Genomic DNA, 19,025 nt, shown 5'->3' on the forward strand with positions numbered 1-19,025 from the left:
CCAAGTATATGTCAAACACAATGTTTTTGGAGACAATTGAAGTAAGTGCTAAACACTGAAAAATGGTGTATTGCAATGTAACACTTCAAAGCAAAGAGAAAAACTCTCAAAACACAAGGGAACAGGGTTAAACCAACCACAAATTAACCAGACGATTCCCCTTATGAGACCTTAAAGAAACAATCTCCTCACAGTCGGTCTCCACACTCAACCACCTTTTCTACTACAGGATCTTATGGCAGCACACATACAAAATAGAATCAAAATATTCAATAAAACAACAATCCATAAAAATATTATGAAGAAATCCAACAGTGTATCCTCATATTCAACATAAATAATTCAGTCAACAATATATCACATATAAAAGACAATGGCCGACAATACATCACATATAGATAAAAACAATACATCCAAAATAGTTAAAAAGCCAGGTGGTGGCAATATAGCTAGAAAACACCAATCAATTGTTGAGAAAGAGTTACACTCCCACTAAATGTTCTATGACATATTATACTTGTCCAAGCACTGGTAGTCATGTTTGTAAAATCCATTGACTCGTCTTGGTGGTCTTAATTGGAATATACTACCTTCTTCAGGACGAATATAATAATTTGCTCCTCCCAAATTAATATTTTTTTTTAAAACTAACCACATATCTTTGCGGATATAGACAGGAACACAGATTCTCAGCCTCTTAAAAGGAAAAGGTTTTTGTACCTAAAACAGAACCCATGCGCAAAGTGTTGGTAATTATGAATCACATTCAGAGCTGTCGGGATTTGTAAAATATTTCGATCACAGATACAGCAATGAATAACCTCCATTGAAAAGTTGGAAATTTCCTAAAACTAATCAACAAATTGAAAATGTTTTGGTATGATCTTGACTCATTCAAACCTGAGAGGAGGCAATTTATCATGCTAGAAGTAGCAGACTTACACACCGGAGTACTCAGGACTGGGAGAATTAAGTTGATGGAAGGAGAAGCATGCCCTAGACTCATCACCTTGTACCTGGAGTATGTCACTTTTAGGAAAGGCAGAAACAAATATTTACATTAAAAAGAGGAGCTATCTGCTCCTATGACTATTCTGTTTAGGGGGAAAAGATAGTAAGCCATTTGTCTTCTTAGCCCTAGGCTGCTAACTTGATGGCTATATCCTCTTGATATTGCTAATATTAGAATACACCACTGTTGCTAGACTGCTAGATGGGCAGAGCAAACCCCCCACAAACTACTCATTTTAATGCCACAGTCATTTAGTTTGCTATGTGGATAGTGTATGTTAGAATTCCTGGCATTGTGTGTAAAGCTCCTAACTTCCAAACTACAAGTTATTTGTCAACAGTGGAATGTTTACACCTTAACATTAAGGCAGATAATCAAATACATAGTATTACAGATATCATTCAATACGATTTCAATAAACATCAAATGCTCTGTGAGTTCTGCCAGTGCTTCTTTTATTTCTTAGAATCTTCTGTCCTGGATTTGAGTTACAGCAATTCAGTGTTTGAAGTGAAGCCAACATGAGGTTCGCCTCCTGTAGCCCACAAGCCTGTGACATCTCAAGGCAATCAATAGTATGGGAGAGTTTTGGGAAATTCCTCCTTGACACAGAAGAGATCGTCCATCATGGGATTAAGCCTTCAAATTAGAAGAGATTCTCTGAACAGTAACAGTTGTGTTCTTTCAGTCTGTAGTGATCTGCAGAGGAGTGAAGGGAATGAGTAAAGTCACCCATTTGGTGGTCTCTTGCAGTGCCAGGCATGTTGTTAGATATGCAGGAAAAGCAGGCACGGTCTGTAAAATAACTATCTATCAGAACTAGATTGCTCCGAGATAAACCTTCCTTGATTTCTTGATTGACTTGTGTGACCATCAACTCTGAGAGGCATGATTTGAATGCTTGAACCTTTGAAATGGGCTGCATAAAAGTCAGCATTTATTATCCCTTCTACTATGTTTGATAGAGAAGTAGAATAGAGGAGGTGAAAGCTCTAGTATAACCCCCTAAGATCTTGAATTGCATTGCTCTTCTACATTGACCACAACAATGTTAAGACACCTTCTAACGCGCCCTATCCAATGTACCACATTATGCTTTTGTCAATGCTCTATGACTTTACAATTGTCTCTTAATCTTTGATTTCCTATTTTGATGCTAGACCTTAGGACAAGATCTTCCTTTCCCAGTAAATTACTATTGCTATACTTACATCTCCTTGTGTTATTAAATGTAATAGCATTCTTTCCTTTAGGTCATACTACAGCTAGGAGTACAGTTTACTTGTTCTTCAATTTCACTAAGAGCTATTTGTGTTGCTCTCTTTGGTGAGATTTTCTAAGAGATGAAGTGAGGACTGGTCTCTGCTTATAGTCAGAATCCTGTACATATTATTTGTTTCTTGGACATTGCTGACTGACTAAGTGATAGTCTTTTTATGGCCACCTGCATAGATCATCATGACTCATAACCATCGTCCCTCCTTCCCTATTCTACTGCTCCCAATCATTCTTTGATTGTGTGCCTGAAGGACTATTCACAATTAATTGAAGTAGTGTTTTCAAGAAAAGCTTAATTTGCCTCTTTTAACTGAGTTGAACTGTTGCTGCTGTTCTAGCTTCTATCCTTTATCATGCAACAGAAACTATTTATAACCAGGCTAACTATAACTGAACTTTAACATTTTGTTTTTCCCGTGTATATTTACACAGTACAGAAGACTACATAGAACTCACTCAGCAGATGAAGTGTATTTCTTTGGTAATGTGGAACTAGAGAGTTAAAGTAAAAATCTAGGTTATCTTTCCAAGTAGCATGCACATAATTTGTCAAGGAATTATTATCTATTTTTTTTAAAAAGTTTCAATTTTATTATTCAAATCTAGGATAAAAATGCTGACATTTCTTTCTAGTATGTTTCTTATTTGCATCTAAATATTTAGCTCTTGAGCCTTGTCATCAGTTCATTAAACAGAAACTAATACTCTTCAGATGATCCCTTCATCAGGTTCCAATCTGATTCAGAAATTGGGTCTAGAGAACAAAACGTCTCACAGTAAAAAACAATAGCATGTTTAATTCTGAGTTTTACGTCAAAGTGTAGTCTCTATATATATGTGTAAGAAAACTATAAAAACATTTATATTTTTTGTAACATATATGTGAAAAAGTTCAAAATATTTGCGGTACATAGACACATGCTGTCAATACAGACTAGGAGCAGTGGTTCTTGTCTTCTCCAGTATGTAAATGGCAAACAATGTCAGCAGGTAAGCTACGTATCCCTGAAGAGTGGGGATGTTGGTTTATATAGTCCTGTAATTTTTAAAATACCTATTGTTTTTGGAGAACAAAAACAATGTTTATAACTTTGTAAATGGAACAATTATAAAGTAATTAGGGAGCTGGTAAGCTTTATAAAGAAACCTTGAGGTGAATCGAGTAAACTAAAAATGAAATGTTGTTGGTTAGAGAAAATGTTCCTAATATTTTCATAAGTGATTCTCAGACCTGTGGAAATATGTATGGTAGAAATAAAGTCCATGAAAAATGTTCTTTTGGGTTGTATTTCTTACAAAGCACAAGGGCAGCCCGTACTAAACAAGAACCAGCGTATAATGTATTGCAGAAATGCTGTGGATCTCATTAGTTAAATACTTAATGATAGGATCAAATGAAGCAACAATGGTTGAGTAAAAGTATACTGTTCAAAAACACAATACATGAAAAAGAAAGAGTAGTCAAAGAAATATGCAAAAAAATGCTGTACTTTATATATACTTTATTTATAGCAAAGAACAGAAGGAGGGGGCAGATCCCCAAGTACCCACAAAAAACTATTAGTATTGACTATTGTACTATTTATCCTTTATCCTCTTCCTATTCATCTTAACAACCAGGCCCTTGCCTAGCAGCACGGAGCCCTGCTGCTATTAATACAACTCTCTGGGCATTTCCACATATATAACCTCTTATGGCATGAGCAAAGTCTGCTAGACTGTAGACGCAAACAGCCACAATATATAGACCTTATTCATCTTACCTACCATTCTCACTTCTTGTAGCACAGAGCCACGTTTCCACCCATACTAGTGAATGGGTAATATGGGGCATGGTCAAAAGACCTGAACATTCTGGTTGACAATAAGCTTTCTTCACAGATCTTAACTAGTTGAAGCACCCCACATTGAGCTACCCACTTTATCTCTCGGAGCCGTGCCTAGAACACAGAGGCATATATCATGAGAATGTGCTTTTTAGTGTAGCACGCACAGTACATAGGACATTACTGCAGCAGGAAATTCCATACTTAGGAGGGGAGGTACTGCCACCACCTACATTTCAGTTTTAGTACGCATTCCACGTATTCCAGTTCATCACGCATAGAGACAGATCCATCTCATCTTAGAGCTACAACCAAGAACACATATTCATTGAAGAAGAATCAGAGAGGAGGGCAGCTGCCCTGGGCCTCTTTGCACGGGCACCTAATAAATGAGAACAAAAGAAAGAAACAGAAATCAAGGACAGTAGTCTACAAGACAAACTGAGGAAACTAGAGCAATTGAAAAAATCAGAGACATCAAAATGGTGAGAATGGAATGGTGGGAAGCCATTTCCCTACAGGATTATATTGATAAGGACATGGTGCCACTGGGATTACGCATTTACACAAACCCGCCATATGAATCACCCAACCCCAAGATGTTGAAGGAATGGGCAGACAACTCTGCCAGAAGCTCCAAACAGATGCTAACCATCCTGGTGAAATATGCATGGGAGGATAGAGAGGGACTCCTACGAGAACTCACGTCATTGGAAGAGGAACTGAAAACCATAAAGAGCAGGAAATCATCAAAAAATATGTCGACGATTTAAAAACAAGACTAAAGCTCTACGAAGACAACATCAAGGCACACAAACAACGGAAACTCCACTGGGGTTGTGCTGACTACGAGAGTGGCAGAATACTTACGTACAGCCACAAATTCGATCATCTTTATGAAAAAATTTTACTAGGTGAACCTATTGAGAGTCTGGCAGGAAGTGCAAGTGGCACAGACTCAATCACCAGTAGTGACACACAAGGAGATCTCTCCCTAGTACAAAACAGAGTGTCTGAAAAAGAACCTGGTGCAAGGGTACAGCCCACTTTTTTAGATGAGTACCACCTCCTATGGACAGGGAGGCAAACCCAGAGAACCATACAACCACCAAAGACACGAGGGAGAGGTTGAGGATAACGGGGCATAGGAAGAGGAAGAAGCCAGGAAGGAACTGGAGGAGAAGAAAGCGACAGTGACAAAGGAAACAAAATGGGAAGAGGACAAGGAAAGAGTCTCATGGGAACCGGAACATCGGGCCTAAAGACACAGAACTAATGGATGATGAAATGGTAAATAAAACAAGCATCAACCTTTCCCATAGACCCCTTTCCATGGCGGAAAAACGTACCCTATGTTTAGGTCTTTCTTTCTGCCCCACTAACACCTTTGACTATCCAGAGACCAGAATAGACATATTCAAATTTGTGAGGAAACTCAAATTGAAAAAATGGCATACTATCAGGGGGTGGCAAACACCGGATCAAGATAACGTGACTTCATGTTCCTCCCAGGAAGGAGCTGGCAGCAGGGAATCCAAAACATATCTGAATATAAGAGACATGAATCCCCTACAGGCCATGCAGGACTTGTACATAGAAACAGAATTAGATCCCATTGAAGATAACATTGAGGTCAGTACCGACCTACCTGCCAAAACTAATTTCAGTCCTAAATCTGTCTTTCTACCCATTATGCCGCATGACAACATCGATGCGTTTCATGAGACAGTATCTAAGGACTCAATGAGGTTTCGTAAACAAAGAAAATAACAAATCTCTTAACTTTACCAAAGATCAATGGGGAATAATCAAATCCCTGGCAGACGATGAGAACCTTATCATACGCTCTGAAGATAAAGGAGGAAATATTGCGCTTTGGGACAGAGCATCGTACATTGCAGAAGCACAAAGACAACTGGATGACACAAGATTCTATAATCAAAACCAGCATGCAGGAGTATAATGCCAGTATTGTGAACATATGGAGCATTCTTACCACATGGAGCGACAATGGGATCCTCCAATGGGAAGAATACTGTTATTTCAACTGTGACTATCTAAAAACACCCATTTCTTACTTGCTACCCAAGGTCCATAAAAACCCTATTACACCACCTGGGAGACCTATTGTTTCTTCGATAGGCTGTGTCTCTGACCACTTCCTCTGGGATTATGTTATGACTTTACCCTCTTACATTAAAGACACCAAATATTTCCTGGGTAAAATCAGAAATATCAACTGGGAGTAAGATTACCTCCTAATAACTATGGACGTGAATTCACTTAATTCAATCATTGACCACTCATTGGGCATACAATGTTGTTAGCATTTCCCGAGAAACCGTAAAATGTGCTACCTAGAACATACAGAAATGTTATTAGAATGATGAAATGTTGTCTTATTAACAACATGTTTCTGTTTAACGGAACCATGTACAAGCAAGTTCTTGGCACCGCCATGTGTACTTGCTTTGCCAACCTGTTCTTGGGAGTATGGGAAGAAGAAGTACAGAAAAACCTTATTTCTGATGGTACCAAGAACAGGGTGGTGAAGTGGTATAGATACATCGACGGTCTCTTCATCGTATGGAAAGGGAGCAAAGAAAGTGCAAAAAGAGTCATCGAGATACTTAATGACAACATGTTTAACATTAACCTTACATACTCCATGATAGAGAGCCCATTGAATTCCTGGATGTAGCTGTAGAAGTTAAAAACATCCAACTCAATACCAAGCTACATAGGAAAACGACAGTGGCAACAGTCTTCTCCATGCTTTCAGCAGTCACCCTGAGACATTAAAATGGAGCATTCAATTTGGTGAGCTGCTGAGAGCCTGAAGAAACTGCAGCAATAAGGAAAACTTCTTTGAGGAACAAGAGGATATGATGAACAGGTTCAGGGAAAGAGGGTACCCCAGATGGGTACTGGAAAGGGCAAAGGAGAAGGTTAGTAAAATCAAAAGAGAAGAAACCTTAGAAGAAAAAGTCACCCCAGAAGAAGATACCACCACCAGTATGATTCTGACTTTCAATAATGAATCCAATTTTTTTTCTAAAATCCTCAATCGGAACTGGAAAATTTCATCTTGTGATTCTACCATTGGCCATAGATTACCTGAGCAACCATAAATCACATACAGGAAAGGCAAGAATCTTAGGGATTTGTCGGTCAAAGGGGATATTACAAACAAAAGTACACATCTTGTACTGCAGGAATTTTTTCCCTGCGGCCATTGCAAATCATGCCGGAGCAGCATCATGAGGAGAGAAATATTAACCAATTTCTCACTTGTGGCACTTCATACGTTATTTACATTCTTGAATGCCCTTGCAAAAAGAGATACGTAGGCAGCACCACACTATACACAAAGAAGATGGTCTTAGAACACATGAGGGCTATTAGCAACAAAGACCCTTACTATCCGCTAGTGAGGCATTTCGCAGATTACCAACTCTCGAATAATTTGCTTCTCACCTACTATGTCATAGAACAAATCCAGCAAAACCATAGGGGAGGAATCAGAGTACTCCATCTGCGTAAGAGAGAATCTTGGTACATAATCAACCTACAAACCAAGAGCCCAGAGGGGCATAACCAGGATGAAGAAATGAGCATTCACCTTCATGAATAGTATGGGTGGAAGTTTCTTTTCGCTTGATCTGATTTGACTTGTGTGACCTGTTTGACGCTTGTTACCGGTGGTACATTCGCTGGTTGAGAGATTTTGTTCTTGTCTGTATGCATTAATTTGTTGTGTATTGTTGGTTTTTAACCCCTACTGTGAGAGTAACTCATGGTTTTCTTTTTTATTCACAGGAGAAAAGTAAGGGCCCGACATAGAGGAACCGTTTCCGCGTTACAACCCTAACTTTTTCTTCAACATCACCACAGTGGAGGGCAGCAAACTTCAGATAAGAGATCCTTTCTTTTATCATTAATTTGAACTTTATAACTGTCCATTGGGGTGTGAAGTGGTATTGGGAGATATTATGACTGCTTCACCTTTTCACGTTTTTTTTCTTATTGTGGAATACTGATTTATGGATGGGATTTCTGCAGTACCAGGATAACAGAGTAGTTGATTTACTGACTTTTTCACCATACACCCAGGCACTTGCCAAGGTCAATATACGTGGCTTGTTGAGAGGATCTATTGGGGCACTAGCCACAGTATATGTTCCCCTCTCTACATTCAGTGTAGATTTCTTTAGGCACTAGCCGAGTACTGTTGCTTTTTAGCCTTGGGTAGTAGTTTTTGAGCAATTGCTTCTATGATAACATACCTGTTCATCTAAGCATCTCTCCCAAGACATTCACTATTGGGTCTTAGGTGACTTGATTTTTTGTCAGTATTGTTGGACCCCGTCTGAGTGTGGGTGGTCTTGGATGCTCGCTTAGACTTGAGTACCTACATAATACCACCACGCTTGGCACTATGCCATAGACTTATTCAGTTTGACTTTGCGTTGCACATCATGAAAATCACATCAGCATTACATTACAGTACCAACAGGGGTATAAGGTACATGAGCACAATCTGTATGCATTCATGGTATTTGACATAAGAAAGCATTATGTTTATATGTATACTGTTGATTTACATTTTGCAATATTTATGGTTGCAGCATATTTGAGGGGATTTAAATATGAATGTAATATTTGACTATATACCTCAAGTTCACCGTTGCAAAATGAATGCCACTTCGGTGAAAGTGTGCGTCCATTAATTGTCCTTCCTTACTTTATGTTATCCAGAATGAATTGCAGTAATTACCCACAATACAGTGTGTGAACAAACTTTACTGGAATAAGCGAGTACATATATATATGCACCAAACCCCTCCAGTCGAGAAAGGTAGAGGCCACATAGGGAGTATCTTCGGAAGCCTTTTATTTCACAGCATAAGGCATGATGCATTTCGGCTTAAACAGCCTTCTTCGGATGCCGTTGTTCAACAGGATGCTGCCCCGCCTGCGTTTTAAATAGTCCTGTAATATCCCATTGGTGGCAGCACTTGCAGCCCCCAGTCACATGACCACACATCAGAGGTAGTGTTGCAGGCACTGCAACTCTCAGAGTTCACCTTGCCGGGACAGATGCTGCGTGGGGATGGACGTATATATATATATATATTACCTACTGGCAGTCGCCAGTAGGTAGTTATAGTTACAACCTAGTTTCCATAGGAAAAGCATTTTTTGATTTGCTAATAACTTTGGCGTCGTTTGATGAATCTTTGCGAAATTTTCCCAAAAATAAGTCTATCCAGGTCAGCTCCTATCCTAAAAGTTTGGGGGTGATTTATCAAGCGGGGCTGAGAAAAAAGGGGGCCCCAAAACGCGTTTTCCCCATGTTAATTTCCATGGGAACTTTTGCGATGAGCTATAGCCCGAACTGCTGAACGGAATTACCCCAAATTTGGCAGACAGGTAGAGCTTGGTTCAGAAAGCAACCTTTTTTTCAAATGGTGTAAATCCGTTCAGTAGTTTTTGAGAAATTGAAAAAATAAGTGTGAAAAATCAATTTCCCATAGGAAACTTTGTGCAAGACTACAGCTGAAACTACTGAACGGAATTACCCCAGGTTTGGCAGAAAGGTAGTGCTTGGATCAGAAAGCGACTTTTGTTTTAAATGGTGTAAATTCGTTCAGTATTTGCTGAGAAAATTGAAAAATAAAATGTTTCGATAGGCGGAGCCTAAGTCCCGTGCACGAGCTTCACTGGGATTGGCTGCCAACACTCCAAACCAGGAAGTGTTGGCAGCCATCTTGTGACTCAGTAGAAGTGAGTCACCAGAACACTGAGAAACAAAGATATGAAACAAGAGAAGGGGACAGGGTAGAAACACCCTGACCCCCTAGGCCTGCTTAGGGGGTCCCAGAAGGACCCCCATGGCCAAAAAAAGCATTAAATAAAACTCAAACGGCGCAATTCGCGCTGGGGTCGCGGATTCTCGTGTTTTATTTTAATGAGGCCCCTGGGTGGGATAGGTCCCGGGGGCATTTATTAAAAAAATAAAAGTGGGGGCTCGCTGGGGCCCCGCAGTCCCGGTGCTTCCCTTATGTTGGGAGGGAGGTTCAGTAGGCTGTAGAAATTATATTGTGAAAACAACAATGCTCCGTATTGCGGCCTTCCTTTAATATAATGCGGAATAATGTTTACTTATTATGAAGTGTTCACTTTTATCATGGATAGAGTCACTATGTTACAGGAATTTAATATGTGGGAGGGTGTGTTCTGTATCTGTGCGTGGAACAAAATTAACTTTTAATTGGCTGTGGTGTTCCAACAACAAGCTTAATGTTCATTGGCTGCGAACCATCGAAAGTAGAAGTGCTTCCTGCCATTCACTTCCCCTCCGCAGAGTAGCAAGGACATCTATTTGCTTCACATGTTGTAAGGAGTTCCTTCCAGAGCTTAATATTGATTGGTTGCGAACCATTGAAAGTAGAAGTGTTGGTAGGTATTCCCTTTTCCTCAGTGGAGTAGGAGGGAAATCTGATTGGCTGACGTGTTCTAAGGAGGAGCTTCCAGAGCTTCATTTTAATTGGCTGTGAACTATTGAAAGTAGAAGTGTTGACAGCCATTCACTTCCCCTCCGCGGAGTAGGAGGGATATATGATTGGCCGACGTGTTCCAAGGAGGACTTTCCCAAGCTTATTGTTGACTGGCTGTAAACCATTGAAAGTAGAAGTGTTGTCAGCGATTCCTTCCCCCTCCGCGGAGTATTAGGGACATCTCATTGGGTAACGTGTTTCAAGTGGGACCTTTCCAAGCTTAATGCTCATTGGCTGTGAAGCATCAAAAGTAGAATTGTTGGCAGCCATTCCCTCCTCCTCTGCGGAACAACATGGACATTTTATTGGCTAAAGTGTTCCGAGTACAAGTTTGCTCCTTATTGGGTGGTAACGGTTCACTGTTGTCAGCCATTTTTTCACGCACTTCCAAAGGAGTACGGGAAAATAAAGTAGTAGAGGGGAGGGTAGGAACACTATTAACAATGTACAGTGGTCACAAGGTGGTAGAGAGGGATTGAGAAGGTAAAAATAGTTGTTTATATATTTTAAGGACCATTTATATAATTGCCGTGGGGTGTGAAAATCATGGCGGAAAAATAACAGAGTGTGTTGCGGTCTTCTTTTTTTTAAGTTTGCGGGTGGGATACTTACCAGGAGCACTATTTACTTATAATGTGGTGTTTACTTTTCTGACGGGAAGGTGTGGTTGCACAGCAAAAATTTCAGTTTAGGTTTCAAACAGTTTTTATCTAGCAATTACAAATGACCTTTCTTCGGATACTGACGCTGTATATATTAAAGGGGTGACAAATAAAAATGGAATTTCATAAAATATCACTTAAGCGCGGCCACACCCTCCTTTTTTCTGCTATAGTTTGTAAAAGTGTTTCCCCATAAAAGGGCATCAGTTACTTTTAGATAAAGTAGAAAAGATGTGCTACAACAAACACTCCCGAACTACATCACTTGAGGTCAGAAGAACAAGTAAAAAACAGTTTATCACAAATGACTTCATATTATATAGAAATGTATGCATTATCATTTTTCAAGTTTGTATTTGATAGAATTCGGGAACGTTCTGTCGTAGTGCTTAGAGGTCGCACACTGTCCCGCTAACAAATCACGTACTCATTTAAGAATATATAGGATAGTACTATTATAATATACAGTACTGGTCTTATATATTCTGTAGGGAGAAGGTGAATAGGAACCGCAACTGAGAAAAATAGAAATTAGAAAATAACATTCAGAAATGTAGGGTTTATCAAATGTTTCAAGTAAGAAAGTATGTATGAAAGCTATATTTTTTTAGACTGTTATTTTGTAAAATATGCTCTCTGAAAAAATATCGGATCAAGTAGGTAATAAAGCTTAGTAAGCTGTATTTCAGATGGCGCCAACAAATCTCCAATTCCTCTTCTGTAACAATAGGACAGTCTATTACAATATAATGAGTGACACCATTGTTACAGTAAAAAGAAAAGGAAAATAAATGTATGAATACAACAGAAGATCAATAACTAAATACTTTCGAGCGGTGAATATTTTCAGAGCTTCTTTTCTCCGGGACTTCGAAATGTTTGATCTTCATGTCGATGGGTCATAAACTCCTCTGAGATCATTATGACTGTGAAAATTATAATATACATATTCACAGTATATGATCAAAAGGGGGGAACAGACTAAAAACCGGAAGCTGGTGACGTTGCTTATATATCCTACGGGCCGCCTTCGACCTCGTGCCCAGGGGAAAACTTTGGATTATCTTGGCAGGGATGGGCGTACCACCAGATATTTTATTGACCTTGCAGAGGTTGCACCATAACAATTATGCCCAGGTGAGGTGTGGAAGGTCGGGGGAACTGACTGACAGATTCCCCGTTGGCAGAGGGGTAAGACAGGGCTGTGTGCTGGCGCCGACCCTGTTTTGCCTCTTTGTCAACGGGGTAATCGCCCATCTTAACGCCACCGACTACACAGATGCCCCCAAATTAAACGGCAACAGTGTGCCCGCAATAATGTTCGCGGACGACACATTGTTAATATCTAAAACACCCATGGGCATACAAAGGATACTCGATGCCTTTGTGGCCTTCTGCCAGGATAGAGGGTTGGAAATCAACGCCACAAAAACCAAATATATGGTATTGAATCCGAGCCCCAAACAGCGCCCGAATCCGCAACTGGGAGCAGTGCGGCTGGAAAGAGTAGCCACGTTTGAATATCTCGGCGTGACGCTCAACGAAAATATGATCTGGGGGACCCATCAGAGCAGGGCTAACCTTAAATTAGTGCAAATTACCGGGGGTATATCCCGGATGATGATTGGTTCGACCTACCGCCCACTGGGGGCCTTAATTCAGATATATAAAGCCCAGGCCAGGGGGGCGATCTTGTACGGGGCTGAATTGTGGGGCCACATTCCATGTCGGAACCTGTCTTCCACGGAAAATAGGTTTATAAGACAAATAACCGCACTTCCCCCTAGCACTCCACTTCTTCCTCTGAGGCTTGATCTAGGGCTACGGCCACTTGCCGACGAGATAAGTCTAAGACCCATTGCCTTCTGGCGCAGGCTATGGAGCAGCGATGATCTCGCCGACTATAGGGCGGAATTGGCCGAACTATTAAAGCACCCCAAGGCGCTCAGTATTCCCTGGGTCAAAAACATCCAGTCAATTTGCACCGATCTGGGGCTCCCTGAATTGTGGACCGAACCAGCGAATGTAGCACCAGGAATCTCTAAGAGATCCCTGGCGAATTTGTATCACGAACACAAAAGGGCAAGGGCCTTAGCTACCCAGACAGAGGGGTCCCTCTCTTCCATATTCCTGCAAACTAAGGATCTCTACAGATTTGAGAAGGCTTTCGATCCCATATATCCCATACTCACCAGAAAGTTATTTCTCCAGTGGAGATACAGTACATTGCCTTTTCGGTCCTTTTCAAGCACCTGGCTACAAGTCCCTTCCACCAAATACTGTCCTCTTTGCGTTGATAAAGAGGAAAATGATTTGCATGTGATCTTTTTCTGCCCAGCCTACAAGGCAGCCAGAAAGCATTGGCTGCTTCCCTTGATTAAGAATTTGGGTGGCAGGGAATATACACCTATGTACAGGATTTTAAAATCCGATGTTTCTGGCCCAACCGTTTTTGCACTTTCCAAATTCTTTACGAATGTTTGGTATACGCGTATTCGTCTTTTAAAAAATGCTGGGAACTCCTCTGAGATCACCATGATGATATTGTAATATACATATTGACAGTATATGATCTCCAGGGGAAAACAGACTAACAACTGGAAGCTGGTGACGTTAATTATAAATCTTTAGGGTGTGCGCCGACTGATCACAAACATCTCTGAAGTGAAGTACAGTGTCAATATTATAATATAGAAAGTCACAATATATAAGCTGAAAGGAGCCAGAAAAGGAGCAATGTTTGCTGTAATCTGTCTGTTTCTGAAAACAAGCTGCTGACGTTACAGAAAAAAAGGCAAAAACATGCAATAACAGTTTTTTCTAGATATAAATGTTTAAATATTTACAAATAGCTACGTATTATAAATATCTACTATGCCATAATCAAACAACTTACAACTCCGGAATATGTTTTGTTGCCGCAAAACAAGAATCCGAAGCTAGAAAAGGGAACTGCATCACAGTTTGGACACGGATAAATAACTCGCCAAAACGAAACTAATCGAACAACGGGTGCGGTTTATATACTTGGTTTGGTTATTGAGTAGTCTATGGAAAGAAGATGCGGCTCCGCCTATTTAGATGTCACGTTTTATAGTTTACACATGCTCACGTTGTAACTGTTTAACTTGTGCACGTGTTGGTAAAAGTTACAAAATGTGAAGCTGTAAAGGTTTCGATTTCCATCGAAACACGTATAAGGTCCTTAATATGTACATACGTTGGAGAGTTTAAAAACTGTTACACAGCAAACTGTGTCATTTGCATTCTCATGATTAAAATATCTAAATAGAAGACATAAAAAAAATATCGTTCACAATAGAAGAAAAAAAAATACGTGCTAATATTAGTCATCACTATGCTGTTAAATTTTTAAAAATGCCAGCATTTGTAAAGTGTGCAGCTACCCCCGGAAAGGTGTGCTGGTGCTCGGGGGCATTGGGAAGATTAAGCAAGGTGTTGCCCACAGTGAGATAGTGGTGGGCTAACATGCTACTCGAGCCGGGAATCGAACTGTGAACACTGTTGTTCGAAGTCAGGTATTATAAGTGCTGAGTCACACTTTTACTACACTTATATGTTAATTACTGCTAATTAAGTTGTAAACATTGTTAAATTATAAGTAGGGCTTCCTGTTTCCGTTTTTACTGATTTTAACAGATAGATACAGACAGAAAACTATTTATTTTCCTCTCTGTATTTATTTGAATATGTGGATAAAAACAGGAAATTGGATTATTTTTTTAGCGATTGTAAATGCTGTCAATCATGACTACCAGGCCAATAGGTCTGTCGTTCTAAATGTAAAAGGGTTAAAACAATAAAAGAATGTTAGTAAAGAGCCTTAAACAGCAATGTATATGCTCGTAAAAGAAAACATGCACATTTTAATATCAAGGTTGTGCATATTTTATCATCTGAGACTAAAAACGGTCAGTCCTTCAGGCATGAGTGCATATTTATCAGATAAATAAATGTGGAAATATACTCATTTCAGATTCATTTTTACACAAAACCCAAAATATATATGGGTAAATACAGATAGAATTATTTTAAAAAATTGATAAAAACAGACTGAATTGCCCAAAAAATAAATACCATAAAACCCGGAGCCATAATTAAAAGTTATAAAAGACTACTGTAAGTTAGTTTTCATGATAAAAAGTATACACGTATTTTTAAAATTTACTTAAAAAACATTATAGGTCATAGAGACATTGTAGTTAGAAACTAGCATTTAAAAAAACCTTTGAAATTCACTGAAAAAACTAAGGGTGGGCGGCAAATTCCGTTCTGCTCGCGGAACATGCAAAATTTCGGCATTTTCGCATTCCGCGCGGAATGCGAAAATGTTGAAACTTCCGCGATCTGCGGCAGAACGGAAATATACAGGGCAGGATCCATTCTGGCATGATGCTCCTGTCACAAAAATTAAACTTCAACAGGAAGCACTTACAGATATAAATAAAGCAGGTACCCGAGTTGAAGCTCAAATTCAGTAACGCATTAATCAGCCCAAAAAATTTGTGAGCTAGGTCGAGGCTGGGCAGGTGTGCTTTTCTACTGTCAAAAATTAGCTGTGATCCTTGATGGAGCTCTGTGCATCCATGACTTTCTCGAGCGCAATCCCCGTTTAGTTCCTGTGACCAGGAGCTTCTTTCTCCTCATCTGCTGCTCTGATCGGTCTCTGAGCCTTTATAAACAAGAGGCATGTAAACTCGCATAGAAGCCCCGCCCGTTTGGCCCCGCCCCACATACACTAGCGGTATGCAACGGCTTCCCGCCCATTCCCCACTATGATGGACAGCTCACCTTAAGGGACCCCGGCGCCTTTCGGCGCGGTGGCAACGTTACAGACACACATGGTCACGAGAGACAACTCTTCTGGCCCTTTGCATAGGCGTAGTGTAGGAAAAGCACTATACATTTACCCAACGAGGTAGCACTTACTGATTAGCCAGTAGAAAGGTCTTCGCATCCTTGAGTTTCTTAAGCGCAATCCTCGTGTAGAATTTGTGAGCGTGGCTAAGCAGATGTGCCTTCTCTCCATTCCACACTGAAAAGTTAGCTGTAATCCTTGATAGAGGTCTTTGCATCTTTGATTTTCTCGAGCTCAATCCTCATGTAGTAACTGTGACCAGGAGGTTCCTTTTCCTCGTCTGCCGCTGAGATCCTGCTCTGACCCTTTATAAACAAGAGGCATGTGAACTGGACCAGAAGTCCCGCCCATTTGGCCCCGCCCCACATACACTAGCAGTATGCAACAGCTTCCCGCCCTTTCCCCAATATGTTGGACAGCTCACTCATGGGACCCCGGCACCTTTCGGCGCGTTGGCAACGTTACAGACACACATGGTCACGGGAGACAACTCTTCTGGCCCTTTACGCAGCTGTAGTGTAGGAAAAGCACTATACATTTACCCAACGAGGTAGCACTTCCTGTTTAGCCAGTAGAAATTACTCCAGTTGAGTAGAGGTATTGCACAAAACGGTGGCATCAGCTTGGATAAATATGCAGGGCAGGATTCATTCTGGCACGATCCTCCTGTTACAAAAATTAAACCTCAGCAGGAAGCACTTACAGAAATAAAGCAAAGAAGCCCCGCCCCCGAAATCTCCGCGAGCACGCAAAATTCCATGTGTTCGCGGAGATTTTTTGGTTTCGAAAGGCAACTTCGCAAATTCCGCCCACCCCTAGAAAAAACCAAGGTTTCATGGACGTTATACTTACAAATTAACATTTAAAAAACCTTTGAAATTCACAGAAAAAACCATAGGTTTCAGGGACATTATAGTTAGTTGCACATTTCACTCGTACAAAACCATAGAAATTTGGCTGTTTTAGTTAGTAGAGCTAACTATAACTCGCACCCATGCAATGCACTGCTGATGACGTCACATATTACATCACTCATGACATGGTCAGTGACATCACTGATGACATCACTGATGACATCTCAAATGACATCACTGATGACATCACTGATGACATCATCCCTGTGATAATTTGATGCACCTCTTCACACCCTAATATAACCTCTGATAAACCCACTCTAAAATACTGACTACCATTTTCTAAACCATAGACAAATCAATAGCAGTTACTATATTCCGACTGACTACTTCCTAGTTATACACACACATTCATTCATTCACCCATACAGTAACTCATACATGCAGTCACTCATCAATATAGCACTATTATATGTACTCATACACCTATACAAACACTCATACACCGTCACTCATCCATGGAGTTATTGACACACGTAGCTAGTCATGTAAAGAATCTATAACACTGCCGTTCACTCACCTATACAGTTATACATTCAGTATCTAACCTATAAATACAAATAGTAACATATACTGACTCTCTTATACAATCACTGACACAAGCACACACTCATTTATACAGCCACTCTCACAATTACTCACTATCACAGTCATTTATATACTCCATAACTCACATATACTGCCTTTCACATATGTAGTTACTCACACATATACCAGTGAGATATACATTCACTCTCCAACACAGTGATACAGACAGACTCACCGAAACAGCTATTTCCACATGCACTATTGAATCCATACACCTAGTAAATTAGCCACTCACATATGTTGGCAGAAAGTTACACACCGCCCACCCACCTTCACACACAAACACTGAGCCACCCATACTAATACTTATGCTACCAATAAGTAAGCCATATAGACAGTCATGTACCTAATCATCAACCCATGCAGCAGCTTATACAACAACTGAGAGACTGATACAGACAGTCACACAGTTTAGTCACTAACCCATGCATTCAGTAAGAAACACTTAATCAATAAATTACACAGTCAGTCACATGCCTATTAAATCCTCCACCCAGACACGTATACACCAACTCATTCTTCAATACACCTTGGCATTAACATATATAAAATATATTTAAAGTTTACAAAAACACACATTCACTGGATGATGTCATCAGTGATATCATCAGTGATATCATTTGAGATGTCATTAGTGATGTCACCGACCATGTCATGAGTGATGTACGTAATATGTGATGTCATCAGCAGTGCATTGCGGGGGCGTGAGTTATAGTTAGCAATGCTAACTATAACGGCCAAATTTCTACGGTTTTATACGAGTGAAATGTGCAACTAACTATAACGTCCCTGAAACCTATGGTTTTTCAGTGAATATATATATATATATATATATATATATATTCAAGCTCCGTATTCCCACCCTAATAGCTGAACTCCATGGGCGGGTTCTCTCGTTTTTGAGGGTGGGGACTCGCTGCAACATCATAGCTCCATCGGAAAGGATACGATGCACTCCTGGGGTGAAAACAAATATTTATTTAAAGGCAGTTCTCCCAGACGCGTTTCAGCGAAATGCCTTCCTCAGTGTTCGAACTGCCAACATACGGTATCTGATGTTCAATTGGCTTATATGTAGTGTCCCCTGTTCTCATTGGTGGAATCACAGCCAATGGCAGGGGTGCAATCTTTTTAAGGATATTCCCCAGCAGCAACGTGTCTCTGCACCAACGTCGGCACTGCGATCTTATAAGTCACACAAATTAGCCTGTATGGCAGATTCCATTCATTGGTTCCCGATGGGTCAACTCAGTGCCAGCACAATGCAGACCACATATAGCTGACCGTGTTGTATAAGCAGTCCCTG

Source organism: Triturus cristatus, chromosome 3_2, assembly GCF_964204655.1.
Source record: "Triturus cristatus chromosome 3_2, aTriCri1.1, whole genome shotgun sequence".
Taxonomy (NCBI): Eukaryota; Metazoa; Chordata; class Amphibia; order Caudata; family Salamandridae; genus Triturus; species Triturus cristatus.